Source organism: Scyliorhinus canicula, chromosome 14, assembly GCF_902713615.1.
Source record: "Scyliorhinus canicula chromosome 14, sScyCan1.1, whole genome shotgun sequence".
NCBI classification, from domain to species: domain Eukaryota; kingdom Metazoa; phylum Chordata; class Chondrichthyes; order Carcharhiniformes; family Scyliorhinidae; genus Scyliorhinus; species Scyliorhinus canicula.
In genome coordinates this window covers 52,990,172-53,011,524 of record NC_052159.1, presented here as the reverse complement: position 1 = coordinate 53,011,524, position 21,353 = coordinate 52,990,172, and the positions used below count along the sequence as shown (strand labels likewise).

The 21,353-nt window shown below is 44.1% G+C and overlaps 1 protein-coding gene across 4 annotated transcripts in view; it reads left to right on the top strand.

Annotated features, from left to right (window-relative positions):
* The first annotated feature begins 3,837 nt into the window (after positions 1–3,837).
* Positions 3,838–21,353, top strand: part of sgcg (sarcoglycan, gamma) — an 807,130-nt gene continuing 789,614 nt past the window's right edge. For 2 of the 4 annotated variants that reach the window (XM_038818381.1, XM_038818380.1), the window contains exon 1: positions 3,839–4,250. The gene's annotated coding sequence lies outside the window, so the exon portion shown is untranslated. Of the gene's footprint in view, positions 4,251–21,353 lie in introns of all 4 variants that reach the window. The other 2 variants (XM_038818379.1, XM_038818378.1) reach the window with 2 other exon arrangements.

Below are 21,353 nucleotides of genomic sequence, written 5' to 3'. Positions count from 1 at the left end.
CCCCCCCCCCCCCCCATATATATTGATTCCTTTAGCCCCAAGAGTTATATCTAACTCCTTCTTGAAAACATAATGTTTTGGCCTCACCTGCTTTCTGTGGTAGAGAATTCCACAGGTACAACACTCTCTGGGTGAAGAAACTTCTCATCTCAGTGCTCGTTTACCCTATATCCTTAGACTGTGACACCTGGTTCTGAACTCCACAACCATTAGGAACATCCCTTCTGCATCTACCCTGTTTAGTCCTGTTAGAATTTGAGGTTTCTATGAGATCCATTCTTCTAAACTCTAGCGAATATAATCCGAACCGACTCAATCTCTCCCCACGTATCAGTCCTACCATCCCAGGAATAACTATAGTAAACTTTTGCTGCACTCCCTTTACAGCAAGAATATCCTTCCTCGGTTAAGACCAAACTGCACACAATATTCCAGGTGTGCTATCACCAAGGCTTTGTATAATTGCAGCAAGACATCTCTCCTCCTGTACTTGAACCCTCTCACTATGAAGGCCAATATACATACCATTTGTTTTCTTTACTGCCTGAGGCACCTGCTTTCAGCGGCTGCTGTACAAGGACACCCACGTCTTGTTTCACATTCCTCTCAAACTGTAGCATTCAGATAATTAACTGTCTTCCTATTTTTGTTACCAAATTGGATAACCTCACATTAATCCACATTATACTGCAACTACAATGCATTTGCCCACTCACTCAACTTGTCTAAATCACACTGAAGCATCTCTGCATCCACCTCACAATCCAGCCTCCCATATAGCATTGTGTTATTAACATACATTGTGAGTAGCTGGGGTTCTAGCACTGATCCATGCGTTATCCCTAAGGTCACAGTCTGCCATTTGGAAAAAGAACTGTTTATTCTTACTCTTGTTTCCTATCTGCCAGCCAGTGTTCCATCCATCTCAGTACATTACCCCCAGTCCCATACAATTGAATTTTACATGCTAATCTCTTATGTGGGACTTTGTCAAAAACTTTCTGAAAGTCCAAATAAACCACATCCACTGGCTCCCCCTCGTCAACTCTACTAGTTACATCCACAAAGAATTCCAGTAGATCTGTCAAGCATGATTTCCCTTTCATAAATTCACGCTCACTTAGTCCAATCCTGCCACTGTTTTCCAAGTGCTCTGCACTAATATTTTATAATGGACTCTAGCATTTTCCCCATTAGTAACCTCAGGCTGACTGGTCTATATTTCCATGTTTTCTCGATACACATCTTTTTAAATAGTGAAGTTTGTCATGAAGCACACTGATTTTACCTGCAAGGGTATCTCAACTTGAAACACCGGTTTGTGGGGGTGTATATTTTTTATTTTGTTTTGGTGTGAGTAGACAATGCTGATGTTATCTGTAACAATATTGCAACTTGGAACACCAACACCAGTTTATTGGGGTGGATAATTTTATTTTGTTTTTGTGTGCGGAGACAAGTGAAACTCCAGTGCGACTAAACAACCCAGTCATCATGTAAATATTATTAAAGGCTATTTATTAAAATAAAGAAAAAGCAAATACACTAAAATAGGACTACTCTATGCTCACACAATTTAGATGTATGAATTACTGAACACACAATTAATATAGAGCGTACAAAATATATCTACGATACCGGAACTCTGTAAGACTTTCCGTTTTCCAAACAACCACGAAATTGAATAACCAGCTACTATTAGCATAACAGCAATTACCACAATACAGGAATGATATTCAAATCTGGGAACCATCTTTTTCCTGGTCCAGTGAAGATATTTTAAAACTCCTGTTACGAAGGTTTTCTGCACTGCCTTGGCCCTAAGACGTAAAAATGTGTTTGCTGTAAACTTGGCTTGGTGGCAGAAAACTGGCCTGCCTATTTTCTGAGACTGCTAGATGGTTAATGCCTCTCCTAGCTTCTCAGGACCTGGGCAATTATACCTCTGTTCTCTGATTATGCCTTACGTGTATTCGTCTGCCTGCCTCCATCACCCTCTTTGATTATACATTAACATATGTACATCTCATGGACCTTCCCAATCGTTTATAATTTGTTTTTCCTCTATAAGTTATTCAGACTTGATTATTATCTAAACCCGTTACGGGGGAAACGCATACCAATTGAGGCCCTTTGAACTGTCCACTGCTGTCCCGCGGCAGATTCATGACAGGTTACATTAGCTACCCTCCAATCTGTAAGAACTGTTCCAGAGTCTATAGAATCTTGTAAGACGACCACCATTACATCCACTATTTCTCAGGCCACTTCATTAACGACGCTGGGATGTAGATTATCAGGTCCTGGGGATTTATCGCCTTCAATCCCATCAATTTCCCCAACATCATTTCCCTACTAATACTGATTTTCTTCAATTCCTGTCTCATTAAACCTTGTGTTCCCCAACATTTCTGGTACATTGTTTGTGTCCTCCTTTATGAAGACAGAACCAAAGTATGTTTTAGTTGGTCAGCCATTTCTTTGTTCTCCATTATAAATTATTGACGGTAAGGGACCTACATTTGGCTGCACCAATCAATTTCTCTTCACATCCCGATAGAAGTTTTTAGTGAGTTTTTATATTCCCCACAAGCTTGCTCTCGTGCTCTATTACCCCTTAATCAATCCCTCTGTCCTCCTTTGCTAAATTCTAAACTGCTCCCATTCCTCAGGTCTTTTTTTTCTGGGTAATTTGTATGCCTCTTTCTTGGCTCTAAGGCTACCTCTAATTTCTCTTGTAAGCCATGGATGGGCCCATCGTTCAATTTTTACTTTTGTGCCAGACAGGAAATGAACTATGAGTAAATAAAGATTTAGTTATAAAATCACAGCGTGCTGGAAAAGCTCGGCACACCTGGCAGCATCTTTCAGCACTTTCTGTTTCCATTTCAGAGCTCCAGCATTTTGCTTTTAAGATTGGCAGTTAACTTGCGTATGATTACGAAGACTGCTTCAGACTTACCGAACTGGAGCCCACACCCTACAAGAAATACGTTACAGCATCACAGCATCATTTTAAGACGATGCTGGTCTTCCTAGCACCTTCAACTTAAGGCGGTATATCATGTTAGCGCCCATTCAACCAGAAAGGCTCTGAGGTGCTCAATGCGTGACCGCCAGAAGCAGTTAATGACACCGGGGAGCTTTCTCAGGACATCAGCGTTGCACCTCTCGAACGAGGTCGGTCCGGTCACTCACCCTGTTTTTGAGGAAAGGGCAAATAACAAATAAAGCGCCTGTGTTTCCTGCAACGTGTGGCCGACATTGGCAAAACAACTTAATTGAAGAACTGTCAGCGGGGAGCTGCTGCGGTCTCGGACGAGTGGGCGGGACACTTACAACTACTTTCGGACTGCAGTAAATTTGACAGTTGCACCTCAGCAGCAGGAATTTTAAGGGAGACGTGAACCATCGTGTGAAGCGGAGCGGTTTGGATGGCTGGCATCCCCGAGGGCGTTCCTGGTTGCGCGCGCTTCCCCTCGCTGTCTTTCCCGGGCTTTCCTTCTGATGGATGCCGCTGTGCCGAGAGGCCGGGGGCGGCGCGCGGGCGGCGCGCGGGCGCGTCTGGGCATCGGGCCAACGGCGGCGTCTCGTGCAGCTGGCGTGCGAGCGTCCGCGCGCGCGTTCTCTCAACCGCCGATATGATCTCATGGCTTCGGCGAGGAGGCTGGGGAGGGGGAGTGAGAACTACAAATCCCAGAGTGCAATGTGAGCGCAGGCGCTGCGAAAGCCCTGGAGTGGCTGCGGGGAGGGGGGAGGCTGCTCCCGAGTGAGGTGCTTTACCGCTGCTCTGCCAATCGTACGTGATTCAAACGTTTCGCCCTCCAGGGCCAAGGGACGAGAGCTTGTTGCTGCTCTGTGTCACACACTGGGCTCAGTCTCACACGCACTCACACACAAAAAAATCTAAAGGTTTATTTCCCAAAATGTGATGCCACGTGTCGAAGAAGACTATTTCAAATGTGTGGGTTATTTTCTTTAACCAAAAATGAGCCGATTGCCAAATGTAATTTTTGAGAAGGATGCGTGAATATTGCGGAGTATTAATCTTGGCATGGTTGGACAGGAATGAGCGTGTCTGCCGCTAGGTAGGCCGGGTGTTCCCATGTAAAAAGGCGTGGTGTGATGATGAAAATGAACTTGTCAGAATTTGTTACTGTATAACACTGTTGCGGAGCACCCTGTTATTGCTGGCTTCCCCTGTAATAGCTAAAGGACTCCATTCTCGCAGGTGACTGGAAAGGGTTCAGGTAAGGGTTTTAAAAAAATCAGTATTCGTTATGCTGCTTTCTTATTCATTAGAATCATTACTGCTGAGGTTTCCTGAGTCGTAAACAGCTGCATTTTATTTACCTACCATGTTTTTAAACTATCAGAAATAAACCCAGAAGTATTCTGGCATGCCGTTAGATATACAAAGTAGATATACAAACGTAGGACCGAAGATCTTTTGTATAATATTGTGGTTGAATTTAGAAGCAGAACCACCAGTAGGTAAATGACTCCGATGATATTTAAGTAACTTTTAACAGTCAGGGTCGGCGGTGCAATTTCAAAGCAATAGCCCTGTGAGAAATTTCCAACATAGAAGCTTCCGAATCCCAGGGGACCGTAACTTGGGGATTTGACCATGAGCCGCTATCATTGACTTTTAAAGAGATCAGCTACACTTCACATGTGTTGGGTAATACTGTACAATCCATCCTTTAAAACAAGTAACTGCCATGCGTTGCCCGCACTTCTTCTATTGCAAGTTTAGCGAGCCCCTGTAGGGCTGGGGCTGAAAGGCATTGACATGGAGGCTGTGATGTCGTTTTTATACATCTGTTCAATTTATAACGCCAAACAGAATTTGGAGTCGATCCGTTCTCAGTGGAACACATTACACCGGTACCTGCTCAGCATGCAGAAACAACATAAAGGGAGACAACATCCAAACACACTCGCTGCAACTGGATGGGAGTACTGTGGTACAGAAAGTAAAATCCCACCTCACCCAGGGGTTTGCACACCAGGCCTGTTGAGGGACTGCTGTTTAGTTCTGCCATGTGATGCGTTCAAACGTCGCCACATCCCAACAGACAGCGAAGTTAAGGAATGTTATTCGTGCAATGACTAACCGCGCGAGGTTGAAGCTAAGATTAAACGTTGTGAAATAGTGAGAGGAGACGTGAGGCTACCAGTTAGGACGCATGTTGCAGGATCCCACTTCTGCTTCTTAATAAAAAATACATTTAACATATGCAATAATCCTGTCGTGACACTTCGTAAATCAGCCAAATTTTGAGAGCAATACCATTTTGCCCTCTGATATTTTTTCTTGGCTTCCCTTCAGAGACGGAGGGATAACAACTCTAGCCTGTTTTACATTTGTGCTGCGTTTGTCACAATAACTTTGGGTTAAAGATTGGAGAGCTACTGTGTGCCAGTGGTACGATATCGGGAAATGCCTTTGCTGGTAGGACCCAGGTCCGCGAGTCCTCTTAACCGCGTTGAAGCTGACAGCTGCGGTGAATAGCCCGTTTAACCCTTGAGTGAATGTCATTCCTTTGATTTGTTTGAATGCTGTCCCATATACTAGCAATAGTGATTGTTTTCAGGTACTTTTTGATTAATCATATTTTAAATTGTCTCTGAACAAACTATTTTTCAGTTGAATACACTATAAGCAATGTGACATATAAATGTGGTTCATAACAACTGAAAGGTAGTTTATATCGGGCATGTGCTGGCGCTGCTTAGATTTCAGTACCATGTCTGACTCTTTCACATTGAATCCTTGGGGATCAAATGAGTGTACAGGCACCTCTTTCGGCGTGGTTCATTCTAATGTGGCTCGGGCATTGGGAAACGGATTGGTTGAACAATAATAACATTGGTCCAGAGATTTACCCTGGAATCCTTTCAGTATCTTGCCCCAGACTGATAGTGGTCCCACGCTGTGACTGCTCCGGAGCTTTATTTTATTTAGCTGATGTTCTACACTGTTCGCGTAAGTATTCAGGAAGAACTAGGGACAGCTTTTAACTAGCGCACGGAACGCCCCCAAACCCGGGGAAGCGGAACTTTTCCACAGCACTAACTGTATCACAGAACGGTTTCAGCACAGGAGATCAAGCAGCTCATCGTATCTGTACTGGCTCTCTGCTGGGGCAATTCGCCGGTGCCACTCCACCTACTTTCCCCTCCTAACCCTTCGATATATTTCTCTTCATTCAATGATGCAATTCTCTTTAGAAAGACAATTGAATTTATCACCACCGCATTCCCAGAGAGCGAATCTGTTGTTTCTTTTGGCAGGCACCTTAAATGTTATCCTCTGGTACTCCACCTTTTCACCAATAGGAACAGTTTTTCCCTATCCACTGCTTGATAGCACTATTAAAAATCCGAATGGTCTGGGCAGCAGAGGAACGATGAACTGTTTCCATTGTTGGAAGTGTTGGAGGATCAGAGGACACTGGTTTGAGGTAATTGGCAAAGAAGACGATGCAACATGAGGAAATGTTTTTTAGTGCGATGGAGGCAGGTTCAATCAGAGCTTTCAAAAGAGAATTGGAGTATTATGTGAAGAGGAAACGTTTTCGGGGCTGCTGGAGTGGCACTCTTGCAGAGAGCCTGCATCGGCTTAACAAGGAAAATAGCCTCATTTGTGCTGTAACCAAATCTATCACTCTCTGACATCTTGGCATTAAGTTTCATAGAATCACGACAGTACAGAAGGAGATCATTCAGCCCATCCAGTTTGCACCAATTCCCTGAAAAGGTACCTTACCTAGGTTCAGGTCCCCACCCTATCCCCTTAACCCAATAACCTCACCTAATCTAACCCCTAACCTTTTGGACGCTAAGGGGCAATTGATGATGGCCAATCCACCTAACCTGCGAATCTTTGGATTCGCGCATATAGACACTGACATTACACCCCAGTCCAACGCCGGCATCTCCACATCATATCTTTGGACTGTGGGAGTAAACCCAGGCAGACATAGGGAGAAAGCAAAACTTCCACACAGTCACCCAAGGATGGAATTGAACCTGGGTCCTTGGAGCTGAGAGGTAGCAGTGCTATCCACTGTGCCACCATGCCACCCAGTTTGATCTGCCACTTGTTAACCATTCCATCAACCTGTCCATATTTTGTATCATCTGCAACTAGGCTATTGATATAAATCAAGAACAGGGATTAGACACCGACCCTGGGGAACCCCACTGTCAACCTTCCTCACATCAGAAAACCAACCATTCACCACTATTCTCTGATTCCTGTCACAAAGCGAATTTTCTACCACATTGCCATTGTTCCTTTTATTCCATGAGCTATAGCTTTGCTCACAGTTTGTTGTGCAGTACTTTATCAAATACCTTTGGAAGTCCATGTACATCATATCAACCAGATTACCCTGATGTACTATCTCTGTTGTTACGATCCCTGTAGAGACCGGTGACTTGAAAATATACTTGATTTTCCTAGAAGGAAACTTGACAAATCACACAAGAACTTTTCAAGACTTGCCGTGACAAACAAACTGAAAGCAGTCTTACCCAATGAAAATGTGAGTTAGTTTGTTTAGAGTATTGTGAATTTTCATGGTCTAAGCACATAATGGAGAAAGAGCTGGCGTTTACATAGTGCCTTTCGCAGCCTCGGGACAACCCAAATCACTTCATGGTCAATAAATTACCTTTGATGCGCAGCTACTGTTATGTAGGCAGACACAGCAGCTAACTTACATGCAGCCAAGTACAGGAATAAGATGAATAGGCAATTAATCTGTCTTTGGTTGAGAGATGAATTATTGGAACATTCGGAAACCTTCACTTCTCTTCAAATCGTGGCATGGGCTCCTATTTCCATAATTCAACACCTCTTTCAGAATGCAGTATCTCCAACAGTGCTGTTGTCTTTTAATACTGAACAGAAATGAAATTACATTATCCATGTAAAAAGCATAAAGTACTGGAAAAACACACCAGGTCTGGCAACATACGTGGAGAGAGAAACAAGGTTAAAGTTGAGAAGAACTCATAACTGTTTCTCCCTCCACAGGTGCTGTCAGACCTGCTGAATATTTCTAGCATTTTCTACTTTTATTTCAGATTTTCAGCACCCGCAATATTTTGCTTATATTTCAGTGGCTTACCCATTTAATCAGATACGATTGTATCTCTTAAAAGCTTTAAATTGAAAGAAAAAAAGTTGGTGCTAGTTTTGGAACTTTCTGCGACAGATGTCTCCTGCAAGAGTTCTTAGATTCAGCGATGAAGCAATGAAGGTCCTGGTTTTGGCTTGAAAATGAAGACAGTTTGTTTTCCCCCAAAAAGATGGAAACATGTGCAGATCCAGACTGCTGCGACTGTGAAGTTTCATCACCAGCACATGAGAGCAGTCACCTTAGCCAGAGAGCAAAGAAACATCTACAAATATATAAAATGAAAAAGAGTGGCTATGGTAAACATTGGTCTTTTAGAGGATGAGAAGGGGGATTTTGTAATGGAAAATGAGGAAATGGCTGAGGCATTGAGCAGGTATTTTGTGTCAGTCTTCATAGTGAAAGACACAAATAACATGCCAATAATTGATGACAAGGAGGCTATGGCAGATGAGGACCTAGAAACAATCATTGTCACTAAGGAGGTAGTGTTGGGCAAGCTAATGGGGCTAAATGTATACAAGCCTCCTGGCCCTGATGGTTCGAGGTCATTTACCAAAATTCGCTGGACTCTGGGGTGGTTTTGGCAGATTGGAAAACAGTAAATGTGATGCCATTGCTTAAAAAGGAGGTAGACAAAAGACGGGTAACTATAGGCCAGTTAGCTTAACTTCTGTAGTTGGGAAAATGCTTGAATCTATCATTAAGGAAGAAATAGTGAGACATCTGGATAGAAATTGTCCCATTGGGCAGACGCAGCATGGGTTCATGAAAGGCAGGTCATGTTTAACTAATTTACTGGAATTCATTGAGGAAATTACAAGCGAGGTGGACAACGGGGAACCGGTGGATGTGGTGTATCTGGATTTCCAGTAGGCATTCAACAAGGTGCCGCACAAAAGGCTGCTGCATACTATAAAGTTGCACAGCATGGATAGAGGATTGTTTAACTAACAGAAAGCAAAGAGTGGGTTAAATGGGCATTTTCTGGTTGACGATCAGTGGCTAGTGGTGTGCCCTGGGGTCAGCGTTGGGACTGCAATTGTTGATTTGGAGTTCAGGACCAAGTTTGCAGAGGACAATGAAAGTCTGCAGAGGGATATAGGTAGTTGAAGTGATTGGGAATGGGTCTGGCAGATGGAGTATAATGTTGGTAAATGTGAGGTCGTCCATTTTGGTAGGAATAACAGCAAAATGAACTTATTTAAATGGAAAAAAATTGCAGCATGCTGCCATGCAGAGGGACTTGGGTGTCGTTGTGCATAAATTGCAACACGTTGGTTTGCAGGTGTAGCAGGTAATTAAAAAGGCAAATGGAATGTTGTCCATCATTGCTAAAACCAGGGAGGCTATGTTGCAGCTGTATAGGATGTTGTTGAGGCCACATCTGGAGTACTTTGTACAGTTTTGGTCTCCTTACTTGAGAAAGAATGCACTGGCACTGCAGATGGTGCAGAGGAAATTTACTAGGTTGATTCCGGAGTTGAGAGGATTAATTTATGAGGAGAGACTGAGTAGATTGAGATTATACTCATTAGAATTTAGAAGAATGAAGGGGGATCTTATAGAAACATTTAAAATTATGAAGGAACTAGATAAGATAGAAGCAGGGAGATTGTTTCCACTGGCAGGTGAAACTAGAACTAGAGGGCATAGTCTCAAAATAAGGGGGAGCAGATTTAGGACTGAATTATGGAGGAACTTCTTCACCCAAAGGGTTGTGAATATGTGGAATTCCCAGTCCAGTAAAGCAGTTTCTGGCTACCTCGTTGAAAGATTGATAGATTTTTGCACAGTAAAGGAATTAAGGGTTATGGTGAGCAGGCGGGTAAGTAGAGCTGAATCCACATCTTATTGAATGGCGGAGCAAGCTCAAAGGGCCAGATGGGCTACTCCAGCTCGAGTTCTTATGCTCTTCTGTTCTTGAGACGCGGTGTCTCTTTTTCACAGTATGAAGCTTTGCAACAACAATTTCCTCCCACGTTCTATGTGTTTCTACTTCAATAACAAAGGGCAAGTACCCAATTCTCCTCATTCTAATCTCTCACACACACTTAATAGAAATTCTTTAATCACGTGGATCAAATTTGTGCTGAGCCCTCAAACACAAACAGCTTTCTGCTTTTTCCAGGTAATAATTGGAAAGCACTTTAATTTACCACTAACTCCTCTCACATTTCACATTTGAGTTAATTACCTGCAAATTATCATCTTTCATCTTGTTGCTTCTTTTCAGTATGTGCACTATATGAAGCTGGCTCACATCTGTGCACAATTTTTCATATGACGTGCACACTAACTCATACCCACTCTTCCTGCAGAACAAGCTGTTTGATAACACAAGGGAGAGGACCAGATCTGGGGGAGGACTAACCTCCATAGAGCCCTCATTAAGAATGGAAGAGCAAGCGTTGGAGATACTTGTGCCAGGCAGCAGGAGAATTATCAGGATAGCGAGACTGGAGGGAAAGTACAGCAAGGTGTCTGCATATTTTCATATGTTTTCTTTCCTCAAGCGATCACATTTACAGGTAGTGTGGCCACATGGTGTTCCATTCATTTGCATCATGGATTTGCCTAGCAACAGCAGTAGCACAAAATTAACAAGGCATAATAAGATGCGACCTGCTCAGCAACAGGTAGAAATCTGCCTAGCAACAGCAGTAGCCAGCCTGCAAAAAGACAGATGAGATGTCTTTTCCAGTAATGAGATTACCAGATAGGATCAGGTGTGAATTCCCTATTCGTAGAAACAGATTACCTAGACGATTGGGAGATAAATGAAGTATACGCATGTTAATGTATAGGTCAAGGAATTTGATAAATACATAATTGCTAGCAGCCTCAGAAGCAGAGAGACTGCTTGACACCTAGCAGCCTTAGAAGCGGACAAGCCAGTTTCCAGCTAGCAGCCTGGAGGCAAAACTTTACAGCTCACAGTCTATGAGACTTATTACTAAGGCGACGCAGACATCTTCATGAAGGGAGTTTAAATATCTTCACTGGACCAGGACAAGACATTTCCCAGACTTTACTATCATCCATGTATTGTGTGGCAACTATCAGCTGGTTTTAACTTATAGATTTTTTAAATGTCGATGTTGTTTGGGGCAATGGGGAAGTCATAAGGAGTTCAGGGGATCATAGATATAGTTTGGAACAAGGATTACATTCTGCATAAACTGTGTGTGTAATAATTCATATACTTAATTGTCCTAGAGTAGAATATACCTGTTCATGTGTATTTGTCTTTTCCTTAATTTAATAAATAGTTTTTATTATTACATGATGACTGGACTACTTATTCTCACTGGGGTTTCACTTGACTCCTCACGCCATTCCATATGACACGTGCCTCTCATCAGATTCATCCAATGCCTTTTCTCCTGCTCTACGAGAAGTGGAGGGGGAGCCACCATTGCAAATATGCAGCATCATTCATTCCATTCTTCCCGAACATCAACTTAGATATTAGCACCCTAAATCGTGTTCGGAGTGAGTTCGACGAATCTGCACAGAGTCAATCACTCAGCACCAGTGAACAGGAGCTAGCAATAGTGGAACAAACCAGAACCGAATCAGTCACAGGGCAAGCTTGGGTCATATATTCTGCTGAAAGGACATTATACAAACTTCAGTCGGCCAACCCTAAACTAAATATTATCCTTGTGCAGCAGCAATTGCTTGAAGCACTGGACTGTCTGATTAAGAGTTGCTGTACTATGTCAGACAGTATGGATATGTCAGCTTCCAGCTCATGTTGTATTCTGACACAAGATATCAACATTGCACAATGCATCATGGACTATGTGGTTATTTCGAGGGGGTTACTGCAACTAAGCCCTCCATCCGGGATCCTAAAGTTTCAGCTCTAGCATGTTTGATCAAAGCTCAAACTGGTGCAATTGAGGCTCTAGCCTCTATCATCTCAAATGTCTTTGAATGCATTCTCAGGTACTTCAATCTCACTTCAATCAAGTGAAACTAGGTGGGCCAGGCTACCCTGGCAGTAACCAAGATGCTGCAGTCTGCAGCTGGAATCACTGAGACTAAAGTTGAAGGTGGCATGTGTTGCAAGGGGGATGGAGTACTAAAGAAGCAAAGTCTTACTACAACTGTACAAGGCTTTGGTAAGATCATAAGTTACGTTTTATTATTAACAGCAATTATAATTATATAAGAAAAATTATCACTGCCTATTTAATGTCTGATTCCCAACCCTCCCCTTTCCAACTCACCCCACCCTCTATACACACACATACACACACACACACAGAAGGGAAAAGGTGGTGGAAAGGGAAGAAAAATAACAATAAAAAGAAATGGATAAGTATCTTTGATTCAGATGGATATCTCCCAGTTAGTTTCCTTCTCAAGGTATAGCCTTGAGTTGGGCACTTTCATTTCCTTTAGCTTGTAATGATCTTCACTGCAGACTCACGGAGACAGCAGGAAACCAGCAGCAGAGAGAGGGAGAAACACAGCTCCTCTTCCTTCGAAGGTCTGCAGGCACCTGGCAGGTTCTGCCAAATAAAATGTATCCCAGGCTGTTGAGTGAGGCAAGGGAGGAAGTAGCAATGGTGCTGGCAATAATTTTCAATTCCTCTCTGGCTTTAGGAGAGGTGCCAGAGGTCTGGAGGATAGCCAATGTGGGACCATTATTCAAGAAGGGAGAAAGGGATCAACCAGGAAACTACAGGCCAGTCAGTCTAACCTCAGTGGTGGAGAAACCATTGGGGTCCCACAGGAATCAGTGTTGGGGCCCTTGCTGTTTGTTGTTTATATAAATTAATTAGACATGAATGTAGGAGGGCTGATCAGTAAGTTTGCGGATGATATGAAAATTGGTGGGATGGTTAATAGTGACGAGAATAGCCTTTAGATTACAGGAGGATATAAATGGTCTGGTCAGATGGGCTTATCAGTGGCAAATGAAATTCAAACTGGATAAGTGTGAGATGATGCACTTGAGCAGGACAAACAAGGCAAAGGAACACAGGATAAATGGCAGAACCCTGGGAAGCACCAAGGATCAGAGAAACATGATGCATGTGCATCAGCCCCTTCAGGTAGCAGAGCAGGTGGATACAGTGGTTAAGAAGGCATATGATAGATGTCGCCGGGCCCTCTGGTGGCAATCTATGGGGTGTTGGAACTACCGCAGCTATTGGACGGAAGGGGGGCTGATGTAATGTATTTTTCCATGCTGATCACCCGACAGTAAGTTCCACTGAAGTGAAGGTTGGTGGATCCACCAAAGGTGTTGGCGTGGTTGGGGATAATACAGAATTCCTTAAACTGACGAAGATTAAGTTTGTCCTTCGGGACTCGAAGGGGGGTTTCTGGGCAAGATGGAAGGTGTTTGTGTCCCTGTTGGAGGACCTGTTCAGTGCCAGTGGGTTGGAGGGGGTGGGGTGGGGGGGGGGGGGGGGGGGGGGTGACAGGAGTGCTGTGATAAGGGGAGAAAATGCCAAATTATGGAAATTGTTATGTTATTGGGTATGTGTTTATGTTTATGTATGCCCTGGTTTGAATAAAAATATATTTTTTAAAAACAAGGCATATGGTATATTTGCTTTTATCAACCGAGGTATAGAGCTTAAGAACAGGGAGGTTATGCTGGAACTGTATAAACTGTTGGTTAGGCCACAGCTAGAGTATTGTGTGTAGTTCTGGAATCCACATTAAAGGAAGTTGTAGCATTTGAAAGGGTGCAGAGGAGATTTACTCGGATGTTGTCTGGGCTGGAGGGTTTTAGGTATCAAGAGAGATTGGATAGACTGGGGTTGTTTTCCTTTGAGCAGAGGAGACTGGCGGTGCGGGGGGTACATGATTCACATGTTTAAAATTATGAGGGGCTTGGATAGAGTAGAGAGAAAATTTCCCCTTGGTGGAGGGACCAATGACCAGGGGGCATAGATTTAAGATAAGGGGCAGGAGGTTTAGAAGGAACGTGAGGAGAAACATTTTCACTGAGAGGCTGCTGGGAGTCTGGAACTCTGCCTGAAAAGGTGGTGGAGGCAGAAACCCTAATAAAATTTAAGAAGCATTTAAATGTGCACTTGCAATGCCAAGGCATACAAGGCTATGAGCCATGTGCTGGAAAATGTGATTAGAATAGCTAGGTGGTTGTTTTTCACTGGCACAGACCATGATGGGCCAAGTGCCTTACCTGTGCTGTTGACCTCTATGACTTCTTAAATATTACGAGAGTTTCTGACTCCACCCTTTCAGATAGTGAGTTTCAGACTCTCATCACCCGTTGGGTGAAAAAGTTTTCCTCCAACTCTCCGCTTAGCTTTCTATCTCTTACTGCAATTCTATGCCCTCTGGTTAGTGACCCCTCCACTAATGGAAAAAGTGCCTTCCTATCCACCTTTCTGTGCCCCTCATAATCTTATACACCTGTCAGGCCCCCTCTGAACCTTCGCTGCTCCAAGGAAAAGCAACTCCAGCCTATTCAATCTCTCCTCATAGCTCAGACCCTCTCAGGCAGCATCCCAGTAAATCTCCTCTGCATCCTCTCCAGTGCAATCACATCCTTTCTATAATGTGGTGGCCAGAACTGTATGCCATACCTCAGTTGTTGCTGCTCCAGTGTTTCATACAGTTCCAGTATGAGGTCACTGCTTTTGTAATCTATGCTTTGGCTAATAAAGGCAAATATCCCATATGTCTTCTTAACCACCTTATCTACCTGCTGTGCCACTGTCAGGTATCTGTGGATGTGCACTCCAAGATTCCGCTGATCTTCAGTACTTTCCAGGGTCCTACCATTTATAGTGCAAGCCTTTGCCTTGTTAGTCTTCGTCAAATGCATTACCTCACACTTTTTCAGGTTGAATTCTATTTGCCACAGCTCTGCCCACCTGACCAGCCCATTGATATCCTCCTGCAGTCTATGGTTATCCTTCCATTTATCACCCTACCAATTTTCATGTTATCCATGAACTTCTTGATCATACCCCCTACATATAAGTTAAAATCATTAATCTACACCACAAATATCACCCGAGCCCTGCGGAACCCCACTGGAAATAGACATCCAGAAACATCCCGCTACCATCATCCTCTGCTTCCTGTCTTTCAGTCAATTTTGGATCACAATTTTGGCAATGTGCCACTTTGCCTTGGACACCATGGGCCCATCCCAATTTCTTGACCAGTCTGCCATGAGGGACATGCCATGAGGGTCTTATAAGGTAAAGTTAACACATTAGGCCTATACTCATTTTAGTTTAGAAGAATCATCAAAATGAATAAGATTCTGAGGGGGCTTCACAGGGTAGATGCTGAGAGGATGTTTCCCCTTGTGGGGATCTAGAATCAAGAGGCAGAGATTAAAGTAAGAGGTCTCCCATTCAAGATGCATATTAGGAGTTTTCTTCTTTTAGAGGATGACTAGTCTTTTGAATTCTCTTCCTCAGTGAGCAGTGGAGGCTGAGTTATTGAATATCATAGAATCCCGACAGTGCCGAAGGAGGCCATTCAGCCCATCGAGTCTGCACTGATTCTCTGAAAGAGCACTCTACCAATGCCCACTCCCCCATAAACCTGTAACCCTACCTAACCTTTTGAACACTAAGGGACACTTTACCATAGCCAATCCATCTAACCTGCACATCTTTGTGACTGTGGGAACACCCGGAGGAGACCCACATAGACACGGGGAGAACGCGCAAACTCCACACAGTCAACCAAGGCTGGAATCGAACACGGGTCCCTGGAGCTGTGAGGCAACAGTGCTAACCACTGTGCCACTATGCCACAAGGTTCAAGGTTGAGTTAGAATTTTTGAATTTCAACGGAGTCAAAGGTTATGAGGGGGAGGGGCAGACAGAAAAGTGGAGCTAAGGCCACAATCAGATCAGCCATGATTTTATTCAATGAGGAGTGGGCTCAATGGACTGAATGGCCTACTGTGGAAGCAGATACATTAATGTCATTCAAAAGGCATCTCGACAAATACTTGGATAGGATGGGTTTAGAGGGATACGACACGAGGGCATGCTGACGGTTTTGGCCAAGGATAGTATAATGACCGCAGGCTTGGAGGGCCAAAGGGCCTGTTCCTGTGCTGTATTGTTCTTTGATCTTTGTCCTGCTCCTATTGCTTGCGATCCTAATCATAGAGACCACAAACATCTCAGAAGTTCTCAACTGAGCGCCACAGCTTTCCACTTCCCACATTCAGGCTTCTGGATCAGCATCTCATTGAAGTGATGTAAAGAAGGCACTGTGGGTGGACAGCTGCGAATTTATTATTTATTTTGCCATTTGTTAACACAATTGAATTATAAAACACTTTCACCTGATGTTGTCTGCAGAGTTGGGAGCACTGCAAAGCCAGATGAGATGTAAATGAATAAAATGAATAATAGTCAGTGGGAAGAGAAACTTTCCATGGCAGGATAAGGAATCAGTCATCCTCCTTGCTGGAATCCTTACATGGCCATGGGCCATTTCTTAAAACTTCAGCTGTTGTTGCTGTTGGTCCAATTTCCTCTTGCTGAAATCAATATGGAATGCCATTACTGTTTGCATTTAATGGGAATGCAAGCAGATGTCTTTGTTGAGTGCATGATGAAATAGGAAACATGCAGCCAAAATGCCCCATTTGCACCAGAAAATGTCTTCAGTAAATGTCCATCAAACCTCCAGAAAGATACCAATAATTTGGCTATTTGCATATTTGTCCTCCACAAAATCACTGGAAATGTCAGTTTCCAAATCCACACAGTAACTTCCAGTTGTGTTGGGTGAATGCAGTACAGAGCAGTCACCATGCTAAAGTGCATGGAAATTGGTTTTGGGTCACAGGACTCTGACTTGTCCATTTCAGGAGGTCACTTTGGCTGTCTATGTCTCGACTCAAGCAGATAGCGAGTGAGGATGGGGTGGCAAGTTCTGCATTCTAATTTTCATTAGACCACCGCACATTACTGCTCAAAAATCGAGTTTGAAGTTCGTCACTATATTGCAAACACTTCAGTTTTGAATAAATGAAAACAATAGGATTAAAGAAGTTACAGTTGAAAAGTCAGCAATGGTATAAATGTGATGTGCAAAATGCTTCTTTCTGCGCTGACATTTATGTGACTCTATCCCTACCAGAAAAAGTCTGGTATTCTTCAGCATTTTTGTAAGCATTCAATATTGACCTGACTTCAAATATGTAACTTAGAATGAGTATTCATTCACACGAAAAAAAAATTCCTTCATAAAGAATGCACTTAGAAAAAGTCCCTTCAATAAGTCATAAGAGCACTCAAAAATGCTCAAACACCATCGCTGCCTGTCGAGGTTGTGAAATTGCTCCAAATCTGTGTGGCGACTTTGTGAAACCCTTTAGTTTCTAACCTGATGAGTTGTTTTGAGGCGAAGTTGACATTGCTACGCCTCCCTTACAAACAGGCAATACGTAAGTCAAAATGGAAATAGGTTCCGTACAACATTTCCATCCCAATGCCAGTACAACAGCAACAGCCTGGGACATCAGCCCACCTAATGTCTGGTCTCCCTACACTAGCCAACCTCTTTGGGAGCCAGTTCATTTTAATCATTTACAAACTTCAGACCCAAGGGTTCTGTTGCTAATTGTGCTTTTACTTAATTGCTCTGTTTTAATAACCTTTGCTCTAGAGTCGCCAGGTATCTTTATGATACCATCACGAGGTTCAAGGTCAAGTGCTGATCAATAACTTAATACACCAGTTAGTAAGTTTCAAACCAAAACACATTTATTATACACACAGTCAATCACTACTCATGCATAAAACTCTACTTACTAGACTATCTCTAACACTAAAAGGCCTATACTTAGCTTTGGAAATGGCCCACCAGGTCAGGGGAACAATGGCCTTTCATTCGATTCTGAGTCTGCAGGCTTCAAGCTGGTATGGACTAGTAGCTAGGAGCGCCTATCTCGTAGCGTGCGTTGACTGGAGACTTACTTGGTTGGTGCAGCTGCTAGGCAGGTCTCTCCTTGTTGAGAGTCACGGTCAAGAGTTGTTTCGAGCTGCTGAGAGACCCTGCCAAGAAGGACGAATTGAACTTGGGGACACTGTTTTATAGTCCCCAGGGGCTTTGCGCCCTTTTGGGCGGACCCCAGACATGGTCCCAATCAATTGGACCAAGTCCCAATCGTTTGAATCGATTTCTCCAATACTGGAGCTGTTCCCTGATCGCTGGGCGGTTCCTATGTGTCCGTTGGCCTTCCTTTGTCCTAGCTCCCGCTGGCACCGGGGAATCTGGTTTGGTCCTGATCATTTCAATGTATCTAATTGTTCCTGGGGATTGCTCATTAATATGTAGATGGTTGCTGGTTTCGGTTCTGTCTGGGTTTCTGCAAGTCTTAATACGCAGGAAACCTTGCACCTGCTTGTTTCCCTGTGCCTGACCACTTTTCCCTGTATTCTTTGTGGGCCTCCATTTTGGAATCGGGAAGTAGCCAACCCAGGTGGCTACACTCCCTCCTTGTGATCCTCAACGCGAAGCGTGAAGGATCACATTACTGCAGCATCTTCATTCCCTGACCCAGCAAGCACTCTTCCTTGGCCTCTACACTGATCATAACTATGCAGTAAAAATTTTAACTAACGATTCTAAGTGGCGCTATGTCATAAAAGGGACACGCATTACAACACAAAAAAACTGGAACCTCTAACTATCCTCAATAAACTACTCTCACTTAAATCATTCAAACATACTAACTTCCTAACAATACAAAAATAGGAGCATTCACATTTTCCTCTGGTTTGGCAGTCAAACACAGAGTTTTACAATCTTTTGGTCACAAATGAACATTTCTCTTTATTTACAACGAAGACGCACAAACAAATGAATGTTCTTTATTGTAGGTCGAGGGGCTCGGGGGCCTGGTGGAAACCCGAAAATAGGGGATCTTTTCCTGTATACCGGGGTGCGAGAGCGGTAGACTCTCCTTCGCCATTTCCTCATGCGGATAGTCTGCATGATGCTGCAGAGTATTGCCAACGCTAGGAGTGATTCAACTACATATGAAAGGGAATACCATGTGATAAACTTATCGCACCATGTTGGGGTACCATTGGTCGTTACTGGGCTCTGTGTGCTATGGGGGAGTGAATCATTGATGGCCTGGGGGGTGGGGGCGAGGGGTTTCACGTTTACGCGCAACCAAATGTAAAGAGTCCAATACAGAAAGATGGAGGTCGTCTTCATCTTTCTCTTCTCTTCTCTTCTCTTCTTCTCGTCCTGGAGCTTCTGGAATTCTGTGGATACAAGCATAATTTCTGTTAATATCTTGTTTAATATCTTGTACGTTAGCATGTCTGTCCTTTCGTGCCAATTACCCTTTATAATTGGTCACCATCTATGACTCCCTCATTTTTTTTAAAACTGAATTTCAGGACAAGACATAGTTAAAAATACTGAAACAGTGCGAGCCGTCTCGCAGGCTGTGCGATTTACCATCCAAATGTTTGAGGATGTAAATAGCAGGAGGGGTAGCAACCGAAGGGTCACCTTAAAAGAAACAAAAAAAAATTTGAACCAAAAGAGCCGAAATGAGGTGCGTATGGGCCGCGACGGGTAAGAGTTGGATGGAATCCCCGGGTAGGGCGGGCTGTGCTCTACCTGACCTGGGCTGACCAGAGGGGGGGGGGTCCTCAGACAGGGCGGGAACCACTGCCGTTTCTCCACTCCCTGAGTAACCGACAAGAACGGGCAAGAATGTAGTCAACGTGGGAGGTTGCAGTAATGTCTCTACCGTCGAATCGGAAGAGCAGTTACGAACTGGGATTGGGCAAGTTCTCAGCAGTTTCAGCTGATAAGCATGCCGTCAAATCAGAAGAGCAATTATGAAGTGCGTTCTGGCAAGCTCTCAGTGATTTCTGCTGAGAAGCATGCCGGTAAGTTCTCATAGGTATCTGCGGACAAACTTGGCGTGGGGCTGTAGAAGGCTGTTTAAAGTCAAACAAAGAACATTACACAAACACAAAGAAACAAACATGCAACGAATATCGTGCAGGTTCCATCAGAAAGGACACCGTTTCTCCCAAGCGGTTCCTTTTTTGAAACATCATCTGGACACCTCAGTTATCTGTTGCGAACAGGGTCGCAAAGGGATTCTCGTTTTGGGAGTCAGACTCAAAGTCATCATCTTCTCCCAGATGCCATACTCTTGTATGGATAAGGGTTGCCAAAGCTGCGTAATGTGACTTAGGGTTCATCTCGTTGTTCCGGATGAGCCTGTACTAATTGTCACGGTGCCAAATACTCGTGTCCAGTTCTGTGGAAATGGAGTCGGGGTCATCATCGTAGGGCGGAGGTGTTGGGTGTGGGTTGTTAAGGAATGTGATCAGGAAGGGATCACTCAATTCGTGTTCAGAGTTGCTGGGAGTGGGGTCTGTTGCATGGGGATGGTAGCGAGGTGTACTGTGGCTGTCGTCTGAGTCACAGACGCTGTCGCTGTTGCTGCTGCTTGGGTGGGCATTCCGGGGCGGAGTCTAGAGTCAGGGGGCGGAGTCGAGATCGAGTCCGTGGATAGGCTGGATGTGCTGGGGGAGGGTAGGAATGCATTTCCTGTGGGAGGGGCGTGGTCATCTGCTGCGTCGAGCATGACATGGTGTGCGTGGTTGGACTGCGAGCCATATGCCTTGAGCTGGTTAATATGAAACCACGCAGTCTTTCCCTTGGGGTACTTTATTTTATACACGGAGGGGCTTACTTTGTCCGAAATGGAGTATGGACCTGAGTACTTGGGTGACAGTAATGTGCTGGGGTTGTAAAGGGATAGCATGACCTGCTGCCCTACTGCAAACTCAGTCGCATGCACTGTCTTGTCGAAACAAGCCTTGCTCTGTTTCTCTCTGGTGCCTCGTTTTACTGCGGCTGCTTGCTGAGCCATTTTAACGTTCTCTACAAGCTGTCTTACTGCGTTCTCGTGGGTGAGGGCCGTTACCTCTGGGCTGGTCAAGGCAAGTCCTAAAAAATATTCCGTGCCTTTTATGGGGCGTCCGGTCATGAGGGTGTGTGGGGTGTAACCTGTGGATGTGGAAACAGTGTTACACAAAAACATCAATGCAAAAGGGAGAACTGAGTCCCAAGTGGTGTTGTTCTGTTGGACCATTTTTCTGAGAGTGGCTTTTAGGGTCCGATTCATTCTTTCCACAATACCACTTGACTGGGGGTGGTATGCAATATGGAATTTTTGGGTGA